The sequence below is a fragment of the Pan troglodytes genome, chromosome 13, assembly GCF_028858775.2.
Source record: "Pan troglodytes isolate AG18354 chromosome 13, NHGRI_mPanTro3-v2.0_pri, whole genome shotgun sequence".
Taxonomy (NCBI): Eukaryota; Metazoa; Chordata; class Mammalia; order Primates; family Hominidae; genus Pan; species Pan troglodytes.
The window spans coordinates 13589966-13606989 of record NC_072411.2 but is presented as its reverse complement, the minus strand read 5'-3'; positions in this window follow the sequence as shown (position 1 = coordinate 13606989).

Genomic DNA, 17024 nt, shown 5'->3' with positions numbered 1-17024 from the left:
TTTCCATGTTTATACAGATGCCTATGCAGATATTTCCATATATATACAGAGGGCTCTGTAGATATTTCCATGTTTATACAGATGGCAGTGTAGATTTTTCCATGTTCCTACACATGACTGTGTAGGTATTTCCATGTTTATACAGATGGCTTTGTAGATATTTCCATGATTATAGAGATAGCGGTGTAGATATTTCCATGTTTATACAGATAGCGGTGTAAATATTTCCATGTTTATACAGATCGTGGTGTAGATATTTCCATGTTTATACAGATACCGGTGTAGAAATTTCCATGTTTATACAGACCGCAGTATAGATATCTCCATGTTTATACAGATAGCTGTGTAGATATTTCCATGTTTGTACAGATGGTGGTGTTGGTGTTTCCATCTATACACAGATTGCCGTGTAGGTATTTCCATGTGTATACAGATGGCATTGTAGATATTTCCATGTTTATACAGATGGTGGTGTAGATATTTCCATGTTTATGCAGATGACTGTATAGGTATTTCCATGTTTTTACAGATGGCATTGTAGATATTTCCATGTTTATAGAGATAGCAGTGTAGATATTTCCATGTTTATACAGATGGCGGTGTAGATATTTCCATGTTTATAGAGATAGCGGTGTAGATATTTCCATATTTATACAGATAACGGTGTAGATATTTCCATGTTTATACAGATAGCAGTGTAAATATTTCCATATTTATACAGATCACGGTGTAGATATTTCCAGGTTTACAGAGATAGCAGTGTAGATGTTTCCATGTTTATACAGATAGCGGTTTTGTTATTTCCATGTTTATACAGACCGCGGTGTAAATATTTCCATGTTTATACAGATAGCGGTGCAGATATTTCCATGTTTGTACAGATGGCGGTGTTGATATTTCCATCTATACACAGATGACCGTTTAGATATTTCCATGTTTATACAGAAGGTGGCGCAGATATTTCCATGGATATGTAGAAGGCGGTGTAGATATTTCCATGTTTATACAGATAGCGGTGTAGATATTTCCATGTATATACAGATGGCTGTGTAGATATTTCCATGTTTATACAGATGGCTGTGTAGATATTTCCATGTTTCTACAGATGACTTTGTAGGTATTTCCATGTTTATACAGATGGCGGTGTAGTTATTTCCATGTTTATAGAGATAGCTGTGTAGATATTTCCATGTTTATACAGATAGCGGTGTAGATATTTCCATGTTTATACAGATCGTGGTGTAGATATTACCATGTATATACAGACAGCAGTGGAGATATTTCCATGTTTATACACATAGCGGTGTACATATTTCCATGTTTATAGAGACAGCGGTGTAGGTATTTCCATGTTTATACAGATAGCGGTGCAGATATTTCCATGTTTATACAGATGCCTATGCAGATATTTCCATATTTATACAGAGGGCTCTGTGGATATTTCCATGTTTATACAGATGGCAGTGTAGATTTTTCCATGTTCCTACACATGACTGTGTAGGTATTTCCATGTTTATACAGATGGCTTTGTAGATATTTCCATGTTTAAAGAGATAGCGGTGTAGATATTTCCATGTTTATACAGATAGCGTTGAAAATATTTCCATGTTTATACAGATCGTGGTGTAGATATTTCCATGTTTATACAGATACCGGTGTAGAAATTTCCATGTTTATACAGACCGCAGTGTAGATATTTCCATGTTTATACAGATAGCGGTGTAGATATTTCCATGTTTGTACAGATGGCGGTGTTGATGTTTCCATCTATACACAGATTGCCGTGTAGGTATTTCCATGTGTATACAGATGGCATTGTAGATATTTCCATGTTTATACAGATGGTGGTGTAGATATTTCCATGTTTATGCAGATGACTGTATAGGTATTTCCATGTTTTTACAGATGGCATTGTAGATATTTCCATGTTTATAGAGATAGCAGTGTAGATATTTCCATGTTCATACAGATGGCGGTGTAGATATTTCCATGTTTATAGAGATAGCGTTGTAGATATTTCCACATTTATACAGATAACGGTGTAGATATTTCCATGTTTATACAGACAGCGGTTTAGCTATATCCATGTATATACAGATGACTGTATAGGTATTTCCATGTTTTTACAGATGGCATTGTAGATATTTCCATGTTTATAGAGATAGCAGTGTAGATATTTCCATGTTTATACAGATAGCACTGTAAATATTTCCATATTTATACAGATCACGGTGTAGATATTTCCAGGTTTATAGAGATAGCAGTGTAGATGTTTCCATGTTTATACAGATAGCGGTTTAGTTATTTCCATGTTTATACAGACCGCGGTGTAGATATTTCCAGGTTTATACAGATAGCGGTGCAGATATTTCCATGTTTGTACAGATGGCGGTGTTGATATTTCCATCTATGCACAGATGACCGTGTAGATATTTCCATGTTTATACATAAGGCGGCGCAGATATTTCCATGGATATGTAGAAGGCGGTGTAGATATTTCCATGTTTATACAGATAGCGGTGTAGATATTTCCATGTATATACAGATGGCTGTGTAGATATTTCCATGTTTATACAGATGGCTGTGTAGATATTTCCATGTTTATACAGATGACTTTGTAGGTATTTCCATGTTTATACAGATGGCGGTGTAGGTATTTCCATGTTTATAGAGATAGCTGTGTAGATATTTCCATGTTTATACAGATAGCGGTGTAGATATTTCCATGTTTATACAGATCGCGGTGTAGATATTTCCATGTTTATACAGACAGCAGTGGAGATATTTCCATGTTTATACACATAGCGGTGTACATATTTCCATGTTTATAGAGACAGCGGTGTAGGTATTTCCATGTTTATACAGATAGCGGTGCAGATATTTCCATGTTTATACAGATGCCTATGCAGATATTTCCATATTTATACAGAGGGCTCTGTAGATATTTCCATGTTTATACAGATGGCAGTGTAGATTTTTCCATGTTCCTACGCATGACTGTGTAGGTATTTCCATGTTTGTACAGATGGCTTTGTGGATATTTCCATGTTTATAGAGATAGCGGTGTAGATATATCCATGTTTATACAGATAGCGGTGTAAATATTTCCATGTTTATACAGATCGTGGTGTAGATATTTCCATGTTTATACAGATACCGGTGTGGAAATTTCCATGTTTATACAGACCGCAGTGTAGATATTTCCTTGTTTATACAGATAGCGGTGTAGATATTTCCATGTCTGTACAGATGGCGGTGTTGATGTTTCCATCTATACACAGATTGCCGTGTAGGTATTTCCATGTGTATACAGATGGCACTGTAGATATTTCCATGTTTATACAGATGGTGGTGTAGATATTTCCATGTTCATACTGATGACTGTACAGGTATTTCCACGTTTTTACAGATGGCATTGTAGATATTTCCATGTTTATAGAGATATAAGTGTAGATATTTCCATGTTTATACAGATGGCAGTGTAGATATTTCCATGTTTATAGAGATAGCGGTGTAGATATTTCCGTATTTATAAAGATAACGGTGTAGATATTTCCATGTTTATACAGATAGCAGTGTAAATATTTCCATGTTTATAAAGATCACGGTGTAGATATTTCCAGGTTTATAGAGATAACAGTGTAGATATTTCCATGTTTATACAGATAGCGGTTTAGCTATTTCCGTGTTTATACAGACCGCGGTGTAGATAATTCCATGTTGATACAGATAGCGGTGCAGGTATTTCCATGTTTGTACAGATGGCGGTGTTGATATTTCCATCTATACACAGAAGACCGTGTAGATATTTCCATGTTTATACAGAAGGATGCGCAGATATTTCCATGGATATGTAGAAGGCGGTGTAGATATTTCCATGTTTATACAGATAGCGGTGTAGAGATTTCCATGTATATACAGATGGCTGTGTAGATATTTCCATGTTTATACAGATGGCTGTGTAGATATTTCCATGTTTATACAGATGACTTTGTAGGTATTTCCATGTTTATACAGATGGCTGTGTAGATATTTCCATGTTTATACAGATGACTTTGTAGATATTTCCATGTTTATACAGATGGCGGTGTAGGTATTTCCATGTATATACAGATGGCTGTGTAGATATTTCCATGTTTATACAGATGGCTGTGTAGATATTTCCATGTTTATACAGATGACTTTGTAGGTATTTCCATGTTTATACAGATGGCTGTGTAAGTATTTCCATGTTTATAGAGATAACTGTGTAGATATTTCCATGTTTATACAGATAGCGGTGTAGATATTTCCATGTTTATACAGATCGTGGTGTAGATATTTCCATGTATATACAGACAGCAGTGGAGATATTTCCATGTTTATACACATAGCGGTGTACATATTTCCATGTTTACAGAGACAGCGGTGTAGGTATTTCCATGTTTATACAGATAGCGGTGCAGATATTTCCATGTTTATACAGATGCCTATGCAGATATTTCCATATTTATACAGAGGGCTCTGTAGATATTTCCATGTTTATACAGATGGCAGTGTAGATTTTTCCATGTTCCTACACATGACTGTGTAGGTATTTCCATGTTTATACAGATGGCGTTGTAGATATTTCCATGTTTATAGAGATAGCGGTTTAGATATTTCCATGTTTATACAGATAGCGTTGAAAATATTTCCATGTTTATACAGATCGTGGTGTAGATATTTCCATGTTTATACAGATACCGGTGTAGAAATTTCCATGTTTATACAGACCGCAGTGTAGATATTTCCATGTTTATACAGATAGCGGTGTAGATATTTCCATGTTTGTACAGATGGCGGTGTTGATGTTTCCATCTATACACAGATTGCCGTGTAGTTATTTCCATGTGTATACAGATGGCATTGTAGATATTTCCATGTTTATACAGATGGCGGTGTAGATATTTCCATGTTTATAGAGATAGCGGTGTAGATATCTCCATATTTATACAGATAACGGTGTAGATATTTCCATGTTTATACAGATTGCAGTGTAAATATTTCCATGTTTATACATATCACGGTGTAGATATTTCCAGGTTTATAGATATAGCAGTGTAGATATTTCCATGTTTATACAGACAGCGGTTTAGCTATTTCCATGTTTATACAGACCGCGGTGTAGATAATTCCATGTTTATACAGATGGCAGTGCAGATATTTCCATGTTTGTACAGATGGCGGTGTTGATATTTCCATCTATACACAGATGACCGTGTAGATATTTCCATGTTTATACAGAAGGCCGCGCAGATATTTCCATGGATATGTAGATGTCGGTGTAGATATTTCCATGTTTATACAGATTCCTGTGTAGATATTTCCATGTTTATACAGATGGCTGTGTAGATATTTCCATGTTTATACAGATGACTTTGCAGGTATTTCCATGTTTATACAGATGGCGGTGTAGGTATTTCCATGTTTATAGAGATAGCTGTGTAGATATTTCCATGTTTATACAGATAGTGGTGTAGATATTTCCATGTTTATACGGATCGCGGTGTAGATATTTCCATGTTTATACAGACAGCAGTGGGGATATTTCCATGTTTATACACATAGCGGTGTACATATTTCCATGTTTATAGAGACAGCGGTGTAGGTATTTCCATGTTTATACAGATAGCGGTGCAGATATTTCCATGTTTATACAGATGCCTATGCAGATATTTCCATATTTATACAGAGGGCTCTGTAGATATTTCCACGTTTATACAGATGGCGGTGTAGATTTTTCCATGTTCCTACACATGACTATGTAGGTATTTCCATGTTTATACAGATGGCTCTGTAGATATTTCCATGTTTATAGAGATAGCGGTGTAGATATTTCCATGTTTATACAGATAGCGGTGTAAATATTTCCATGTTTATACAGATCGTGGTGTAGATATTTCCATGTTTATACAGATACCGGTGTAGAAATTTCCATGTTTATACAGACCGCAGTGTAGATATTTCCATGTTTATACTGATAGCGGGGTAGATATTTCCATGTCTGTACAGATGGCGGTGTTGATGTTTCCATCTATACACAGATTGCCATGTAGGTATTTCCATGTGTATACAGATGGCATTGTAGATATTTCCATGTTTATACAGATGGTGGTGTAGATATTTCCATGTTCATAGAGATGACTGTATGGGTATTTCCATGTTTTTACAGATGGCATTGTAGATATTTCCATGTTTATAGAGATATAAGTGTAGATATTTCCATGTTTATACAGATGGCGGTGTAGATATTTCCATGTTCATAGAGATAGCTGTGTAGATATTTCCATATTTATACAGATAACGGTGTAGATATTTCCATGTTTATACAGATAGCAGTGTAAATATTTCCATGTTTATACAGATCACGGTGTAGATATTTCCAGGATTATAGAGATAGCAGTGTAGATATTTCCATGTTTATACAGATAGCGGTTTAGCTATTTCCATGTTTATACAGACTGCGGTGTAGATATTTCCATGTTTATACAGATAGCGTTGCAGATTTTTCTATGTTTGTACAGATGGCGGTGTTGATATTTCCATCTATACACAGATGACCGTGTAGATATTTCCATGTTTATACAGAAGGCGGCGCAGATATTTCCATGGATATGTAGAAGGCGGTGTAGATATTTCCATGTTTATACAGATAGCGGTGTAGATATTTCCATGTATATACAGATGGCTGTGTAGATATTTCCATGTTTATACAGATGGCTGTGTAGATATTTCCATGTTTATACAGATGACTTTGTAGATATTTCCATGTTTATACAGATGGCGGTGTAGGTATTTCCATGTATATACAGATGGCTGTGTAGATATTTCCATGTTTATACAGATGGCTGTGTAGATATTTCCATGTTTATACAGATGACTTTGTAGGTATTTCCATGTTTATACAGATGGCTGTGTAAGTATTTCCATGTTTATAGAGATAACTGTGTAGATATTTCCATGTTTATACAGATAGAGGTGTAGATATTTCCATGTTTATACAGATCGCGGTGTAGATATTTCCATGTATATACACACAGCAGTGGAGATATTTCCATGTTTATACACATAGCGGTGTACATATTTCCATGTTTACAGAGACAGCGGTGTAGGTATTTCCATGTTTATACAGATAGCGGTGCAGATATTTCCATGTTTATACAGATGCCTATGCAGATATTTCCATATTTATACAGAGGGCTCTGTAGATATTTCCATGTTTATACAGATGGCAGTGTAGATTTTTCCATGTTCCTACACATGACTGTGTAGGTATTTCCATGTTTACACAGATGGCGTTGTAGATATTTCCCTGTTTATAGAGATAGCGGTTTAGATATTTCCATGTTTATACAGATAGCGTTGAAAATATTTCCATGTTTATACAGATCGTGGTGTAGATATTTCCATGTTTATACAGATACCGGTGTAGAAATTTCCATGTTTATACAGACCGCAGTGTAGATATTTCCATGTTTATACAGATAGCGGTGTAGATATTTCCATGTTTGTACAGATGGCGGTGTTGATGTTTCCATCTATACACAGATTGCCGTGTAGTTATTTCCATGTGTATACAGATGGCATTGTAGATATTTCTATGTTTATACAGATGGTGGTGTAGATATTTCCATGTTTATGCAGATGACTGCATAGGTATTTCCATGTTTTTACAGATGGCATTGTAGATATTTCCATGTTTATAGAGATAGCAGTGTAGATATTTCCATGTTCATACAGATGGCGGTGTAGATATTTCCATGTTTATAGAGATAGCAGTGTAGATATTTCCATGTTTATACAGATAGCAGTGTAAATATTTCCATGTTTATACAGATCACGGTGTAGATATTTCCAGGTTTATAGAGATAGCAGTGTAGATATTTCCATTTTATACAGATAGCTGGTTAGATATTTCCATGTTTATACAGACCGCGGTGTAGATATTTCCATGTTTATACAGATAGCGGTGCAGATATTTCCATGTTTGTACAGATGGCGGTGTTGATATTTCCATCTATACACAGATGACCGTGTAGATATTTCCATGTTTATACAGAAGGCGGCGCAGATATTTCCATGGATATGTAGAAGGCGGTGTAGATATTTCCATGTTTATACACATAGCGGTGTACATATTTCCATGTTTATAGAGACAGCGGTGTAGGTATTTCCATGTTTATACAGATAGCGGTGCAGATATTTCCATGTTTATACAGATGCCTATGCAGATATTTTCATATTTATACAGAGGGCTCTGTAGATATTTCCATGTTTATACAGATGACAGTGTAGATTTTTCCATGTTCGTATACATGACTGTGTAGATATTTCCATGTTTGTACAGATGGCTTTGTAGATATTTCCATGTTTATAGAGATAGCGGTGTAGATATTTCCATGTTTATACAGATAGCGGTGTAAATATTTCTATGTTTATACAGATCGTGGTGTACATATTTCCATGTTTATACAGATTCCGGTGTGGAAATTTCCATGTTTATACAGACCGCAGTGTAGATATTTCCATGTTTATACAGATAGCGGTGTAGATATTTCCATGTCAGTACAGATGGCGGTGTTGATGTTTCCATCTATACACAGATTGCCGTGTAGGTATTTCCATGTGTATACAGATGGCATTGTAGATATTTCCATGTTTATAAAGATGGTGGTGTAGATATTTCCATGTTCATACAGATGACGGTATAGTTATTTCCATGTTTTTACAGATGGCATTGTAGATATTTCCATGTTTATAGAGATATATGTGTAGATATTTCCATGTTTATACAGATGGCGGTGTAGATATTTCCATGTTTATAGAGATAGCGGTGTAGATATCTCCATATTTATACAGATAACGGTGTAGATATTTCCATGTTTATACAGATTGCAGTGTAAATATTTCCATGTTTATACATATCACGGTGTAGATATTTCCAGGTTTATAGAGATAGCAGTGTAGATATTTCCATGTTTATACAGACAGCGGTTTAGCTATTTCCATGTTTATACAGACCGCGGTGTAGATAATTCCATGTTTATACAGATAGCAGTGCAGATATTTCCATGTTTGTACAGATGGCGGTGTTGATATTTCCATCTATACACAGATGACTGTGTAGATATTTCCATGTTTATACAGAAGGCCGCGCAGATATTTCCATGGATATGTAGAAGGCGGTGTAGATATTTCCATGTTTATACAGATAGCGGTGTAGAGATTTCCATGTATATACAGATGGCTGTGTAGATATTTCCATGTTTATACAGATGGCTGTGTAGATATTTCCATGTTTATACAGATGACTTTGTAGATATTTCCATGTTTATACAGATGGCGGTGTAGGTATTTCCATGTATATACAGATGGCTGTGTAGATATTTCCATGTTTATACAGATGGCTGTGTAGATATTTCCATGTTTATACAGATGACTTTGTAGGTATTTCCATGTTTATACAGATGGCTGTGTAAGTATTTCCATGTTTATAGAGATAACTGTGTAGATATTTCCATGTTTATACAGATAGCGGTGTAGATATTTCCATGTTTATACAGATCGCGGTGTAGATATTTCCATGTATATACAGACAGCAGTGGAGATATTTCCATGTTTATACACATAGCGGTGTACATATTTCCATGTTTATAGAGACAGCGGTGTAGGTATTTCCATGTTTATACAGATAGCGGTGCAGATATTTCCATGTTTATACAGATGCCTATGCAGATATTTCCATATTTATACAGAGGGCTCTGTAGATATTTCCATGTTTATAGAGATAGCGGTGTAGATATTTCCACGTTTATACAGATAGCGGTGAAAATATTTCCATGTTTATACAGATCGTGGTGTAGATATTTCCATGTTTATACAGATAACGGTGTAGAAATTTCCATGTTTATACAGACCGCAGTGTAGATATTTCCATGTTTATACAGATAGCTGTGTAGATATTTCCATGTTTATAGAGATAGCAGTGTAGATATTTCCATGTTTGTGCAGATGGCGGTGTTGATGTTTCCATCTATACACAGATTGCCGTGTAGGTATTTCCATGTGTATACAGATGGCATTGTAGATATTTCCATGTTTATACAGATGGTGGTGTAGTTATTTCCATGTTTATGCAGATGACTGTATAGGTATTTCCATGTTTTTACAGACGGCATTGTAGATATTTCCATGTTTATAGAGATAGCAGTGTAGATATTTCCATGTTCATACAGATGGCGGTGTAGATATTTCCATGTTTATAGAGAGAGCGTTGTAGATATTTCCGTATTTATACAGATAACGGTGTAGATATTTCCATGTTTATACAGACAGCGGTTTAGCTATATCCATGTTTATACAGATGACTGTATAGGTATTTCCATGTTTTCACAAATGGCATTGCAGATATTTCCATGTTTATAGAGATAGCAGTGTAGATATTTCCATGTTTATACAGATAGCAGTGTAAATATTTCCATGTTTATACAGATCACGGTGTAGATATTTCCAGGTCTATAGAGATAGCAGTGTAGATATTTCCATGTTTATACAGATAGCGGGTTAGCTATTTCCATGTTTATACAGACCGCGGTGTAGATATTTCCATGTTTATACAGATAGCGGTGCAGATATTTCCATGTTTGTACAGATGGCGGTGTTGATATTTCCATCTATACACAGATGACCGTGTAGATATTTCCATGTTTATACAGAAGGCGGCGCAGATATTTCCATGGATATGTAGAAGGCGGTGTAGATATTTCCATGTTTATACAGATAGCGGTGTAGATATTTCCATGTATATACAGATGGCTATGTAGATATTTTCATGTTTATTCAGATGGCTGTGTAGATATTTCCATGTTTATACAGATGACTTTGTAGGTATTTCCATGTTTATACAGAGGGTGGTTTAGGAATTTCCATGTTTATAGAGATAGCTGTGTAGATATTTCCATGTTTATACAGATAGCGGTGTAGATATTTCCATGTTTATACAGATCACGGTGTAGATATTTCCATGTTTTTACAGACAGCAGTGGAGATATTTCCATGTTTATACACATAGCGGTGTACATATTTCCATGTTTATAGAGACAGCGGTGTATGTATTTCCATGTTTATACAGGTAGCGGTGCAGAGATTTCCATGTTTATACAGATGCCTATGCAGATATTTCCATATTTATACAGAGGGCTCTGTAGATATTTCCATGTTCATACAGATGGCACTGCAGTTCTTTCCATGTTCCTACACATGACTGTGTAGGTATTTCCATGTTTATACAGATGGCTTTGTAGATATTTCCATGTTTATAGAGATAGCGGTGTAGATATTTCCATGTTTATACAGATAGCGGTGTAAATATTTCCATGCTTATACAGATCGTGGTGTAGATATTTCCATGTTTATACAGATACCGGTATAGAAATTTCCATGTTTATACAGACCGCAGTGTAGATATTTCCATGTTTATACAGATAGCGGTGTAGATATTTCCATGTTTGTACAGATGGCGGTGTTGATGTTTCCATCTATACACAGATTGCCGTGTAGGTATTTCCATGTGTATACAGATGGCATTGTAGATATTTCCATGTTTATACAGATGGTGGTGTAGATATTTCCATGTTTATACAGATGTCTGTATAGGTATTTCCATGTTTTTACAGATGGCATTGTAGATATTTCCATGTTTATAGAGATAGCAGTGTAGATATTTCCATGTTTATACAGATGGCGGTGTAGTTATTTCCATGTTTATAGAGATATCGGTGTAGATATTTCCATATTTATACAGATAACGGTGTACATATTTCCATGTTTATACAGATAGCAGTGTAAATATTTCCATGTTTATACAGGTCATGGTGTAGATATTTCCAGGTTTATAGAGATAGCAGTGTAGATATTTCCATGTTTATACAGATAGCGGTTTAGCTATTTCCATGTTTATACATACCGCGCTGTAGATATTTCCATGTTTATACAGATAGCAGTGCAGATATTTCCATGTTTGTACAGATGGCGGTGTTGATATTTCCATCTATACACAGATGACCGTGTAGATATTTCCATGTTTATACAGAAGGCGGCGCAGATATTTCCATGGATATGTAGAAGGCGGTGTAGATATTTCCATGTTTATACAGATGGCTGTGTAGATATTTCCATGTTTATACAGATGGCTGTGTAGATATTTCCATGTTTATACAGATGACTTTGTAGGTATTTCCATTTTTATACAGATGGCGGTGTAGGTATTTCCATGTTTTTAGAGATAGCTGTGTAGATATTTCGATGTTTATACAGATAGCGGTGTAGATATTTCCATGTTTATACAGATCGCGGTGTAGATATTTCCATGTTTATACAGACAGCAGTGGAGATATTTCCATGTTTATACACATAGCGGTGTACATATTTCCATGTTTATAGAGACAGCGGTGTAGGTATTTCCATGTTTATACAGATAGTGGTGCAGATATTTCCATGTTTATACAGATGCCATTGCAGATATTTCCATATTTATACAGAGGGCTCTGTAGATATTTCCATGTTTATACAGATGGCAGTGTAGATTTTTCCATGTTCCTACACATGACTGTGTAGGTATTTCCATGTTTATACAGATGGCTTTGTAGATATTTCCATGTTTATAGAGATAGCGGTGTAGATATTTCCATGTTTATACAGATAGCGGTGTAAATATTTCCATGTTTATACAGATCGTGGTGTAGATATTTCCATGTTTATACAGATACCAGTGTAGAAATTTCCATGTTTATACAGACCGCAGTGTAGATATTTCCATGTTTATACAGATAGCGGGGTAGATATTTCCATGTCTGTACAGATGGCGGTGTTGATGTTTCCATCTCTACACAGATTGCCATGTAGGTATTTCCATGTGTATACAGATGGCATTGTAGATATTTCCATGTTTATACAGATGGTGGTGTAGATATTTCCATGTTTATACAGATGACTGTATAGGTATTTCCATGTTTTTACAGATGACATTGTAGATATTTCCATCTTTATAGAGATAGCTGTGTAGATATTTCCATATTTATACAGATAACGGTGTAGATATTTCCATGTTTATACATATAGCAGTGTAAATATTTGCATGTTTATGCAGATCACGGTGTAGATCTTTCCAGGTTTATAGAGATAGCAGTGTATATATTTCCATGTTTATACAGATAGCGGTTTTGCTATTTCCATGTTTATACAGACCGCGGTGTAGATATTTCCATGTTTATACAGATAGCGGTGCAGATATTTCCAAGTTTGTACAAATGGCGGTGTTGATATTTCCATCTATACAGGTGACCGTGTAGATATTTCCATGTTTATACAGATAGCGGTGTAGATATTTCCATGTATATACAGATGGCTGTGTAGATATTTCCATGTTTATACAGATGGCTGTGTAGATATTTCCATGTTTATACAGATGACTTTGTAGTTATTTCCATGTTTATACAGACAGCAGTGTAGACACTTCCATGTTTATACAGATAGCGGTGTACATATTTCCATGTTTGTAGAGATGGTGGTGTTGATGTTTCCATCTATACACAGATTGCCGTGTAGGTATTTCCATGTGTATACAGATGGCATTGTAGATATTTCTATGTTTATACAGATGGTGGTGTAGATATTTCCATGTTTATACAGATGACTGTATAGGTATTTCCATGTTTTTACAGATGGCATTGTAGATATTTCCATGTTTATGGTGATAGCAGTGTAGATATTTCCATGTTCATAGAGATGGCGGTGTAGATATTTCCATGTTTATAGAGATAGCGGTGTAGATATTTCCATATTTATACAGATAACGGTGTAGATATTTCCATGTTTATACAGACAGCGGTTTACCTATTTCCATGTTTATACAGATGACTGTATAGGTATTTCCATGTTTTTACTGATGGCATTGTAGATATTTCCATGTTTATAGAGATAGCAGTGTAGATATTTCCATGTTTATACAGATAGCAGTGTAAATATTTCCATGTTTATACAGATCACGGTGTAGATATTTCCAGGTTTATAGAGATAGCAGTGTAGATATTTCCATGTTTATACAGATAGCGGGTTAGCTATTTCAATGTTTATACAGACCGCGGTGTAGATATTTCCATGTTTATACAGATAGCGGTGCAGATATTTCCATGTTTGTACAGATGGCAGTGTTGATATTTCCATCTATACACAGATGACCGTGTAGATATTTCCATGTTTATACAGAAGGCGGTGCAGATATTTCCATGGATATGTAGAAGGCGGTGTAGTTATTTCCATGTTTATACAGATAGCGGTGTAGATATTTGCATGTATATACAGATGGCTGTGTAGATATTTCCATGTTTATACAGATGGCTGTGTAGATACTTCCATGTTTATACAGATGACTTTGTAGGTATTTCCATGTTTATACAGATGGCGGTGTAGGTATTTCCATGTTTATAGAGATAGCTGTGTAGATATTTCCATGTTTATACAGAGAGCGGTGTAGATATTTCCATGTGTATACAGATCACGGTGTAGAAATTTCCATGTTTATACAGACAGCAGTGGAGATATTTCCATGTTTATACACATAGCGGTGTACATATTTCCATGTTTATAGAGACAGCGGTGTAGGTATTTCCATGTTTATACAGATAGCGGTGCAGATATTTCCATGTTTATACAGATGCGTATGCAGATATTTCCATATTTATACAGTGGGATCTGTAGATATTTCCATGTTTATACAGATGACAGTGTAGATTTTTCCATGTTCCTATACATGACTGTGTAGATATTTCCATGTTTGTACAGATGGCTTTGTAGATATTTCCATGTTTATAGAGATAGCGGTGTAGATATTTCCATGTTTATACAGATAGCGGTGTAAATATTTCCATGTTTATACAGATCGTGGTGTACATATTTCCATGTTTACACAGATTCCGGTGTGGAAATTTCCATGTTTATACAGACCGCAGTGTAGATATTTCCATGTTTATACAGATAGCGGTGTAGATATTTCCATGTCAGTACAGATGGCGGTGTTGATGTTTCCATCTATACACAGATTGCCGTGTAGGTATTTCCATGTGTATACAGATGGCATTGTAGATATTTCCATGTTTATAAAGATGGTGGTGTAGATATTTCCATGTTCATACAGATGACGGTATAGTTATTTCCATGTTTTTACAGATGGCATTGTAGATATTTCCATGTTTATAGAGATATAAGTGTAGATATTTCCATGTTTATACAGATGGCGGTGTAGATATTTCCATGTTTATAGAGATAGCGGTGTAGATATCTCCATATTTATACAGATAACGGTGTAGATATTTCCATGTTTATACAGATTGCAGTGTAAATATTTCCATGTTTATACATATCACGGTGTAGATATTTCCAGGTTTATAGAGATAGCAGTGTAGATATTTCCATGTTTATACAGACAGCGGTTTAGCTATTTCCATGTTTATACAGACCGCGGTGTAGATAATTCCATGTTTATACAGATAGCAGTGCAGATATTTCCATGTTTGTACAGATGGCGGTGTTGATATTTCCATCTATACACAGATGACCGTGTAGATATTTCCATGTTTATACAGAAGGCCGCGCAGATATTTCCATGGATATGTAGATGTCGGTGTAGATATTTCCATGTTTATACAGATTCCTGTGTAGATATTTCCATGTTTATACAGATGGCTGTGTAGATATTTCCATGTTTATACAGATGACTTTGCAGGTATTTCCATGTTTATACAGATGGCGGTGTAGGTATTTCCATGTTTATAGAGATAGCTGTGTAGATATTTCCATGTTTATACAGATAGTGGTGTAGATATTTCCATGTTTATACGGATCGCGGTGTAGATATTTCCATGTTTATACAGACAGCAGTGGGGATATTTCCATGTTTATACACATAGCGGTGTACATATTTCCATGTTTATAGAGACAGCGGTGTAGGTATTTCCATGTTTATACAGATAGCGGTGCAGATATTTCCATGTTTATACAGATGCCTATGCAGATATTTCCATATTTATACAGAGGGCTCTGTAGATATTTCCACGTTTATACAGATGGCGGTGTAGATTTTTCCATGTTCCTACACATGACTATGTAGGTATTTCCATGTTTATACAGATGGCTCTGTAGATATTTCCATGTTTATAGAGATAGCGGTGTAGATATTTCCATGTTTATACAGATAGCGGTGTAAATATTTCCATGTTTATACAGATCGTGGTGTAGATATTTCCATGTTTATACAGATACCGGTGTAGAAATTTCCATGTTTATACAGACCGCAGTGTAGATATTTCCATGTTTATACTGATAGCGGGGTAGATATTTCCATGTCTGTACAGATGGCGGTGTTGATGTTTCCATCTATACACAGATTGCCATGTAGGTATTTCCATGTGTATACAGATGGCATTGTAGATATTTCCATGTTTATACAGATGGTGGTGTAGATATTTCCATGTTCATAGAGATGACTGTATGGGTATTTCCATGTTTTTACAGATGGCATTGTAGATATTTCCATGTTTATAGAGATATAAGTGTAGATATTTCCATGTTTATACAGATGGCGGTGTAGATATTTCCATGTTCATAGAGATAGCTGTGTAGATATTTCCATATTTATACAGATAACGGTGTAGATATTTCCATGTTTATACAGATAGCAGTGTAAATATTTCCATGTTTATACAGATCACGGTGTAGATATTTCCAGGATTATAGAGATAGCAGTGTAGATATTTCCATGTTTATACAGATAGCGGTTTAGCTATTTCCATGTTTATACAGACTGCGGTGTAGATATTTCCATGTTTATACAGATAGCGTTGCAGATTTTTCTATGTTTGTACAGATGGCGGTGTTGATATTTCCATCTATACACAGATGACCGTGTAGATATTTCCATGTTTATACAGAAGGCGGCGCAGATATTT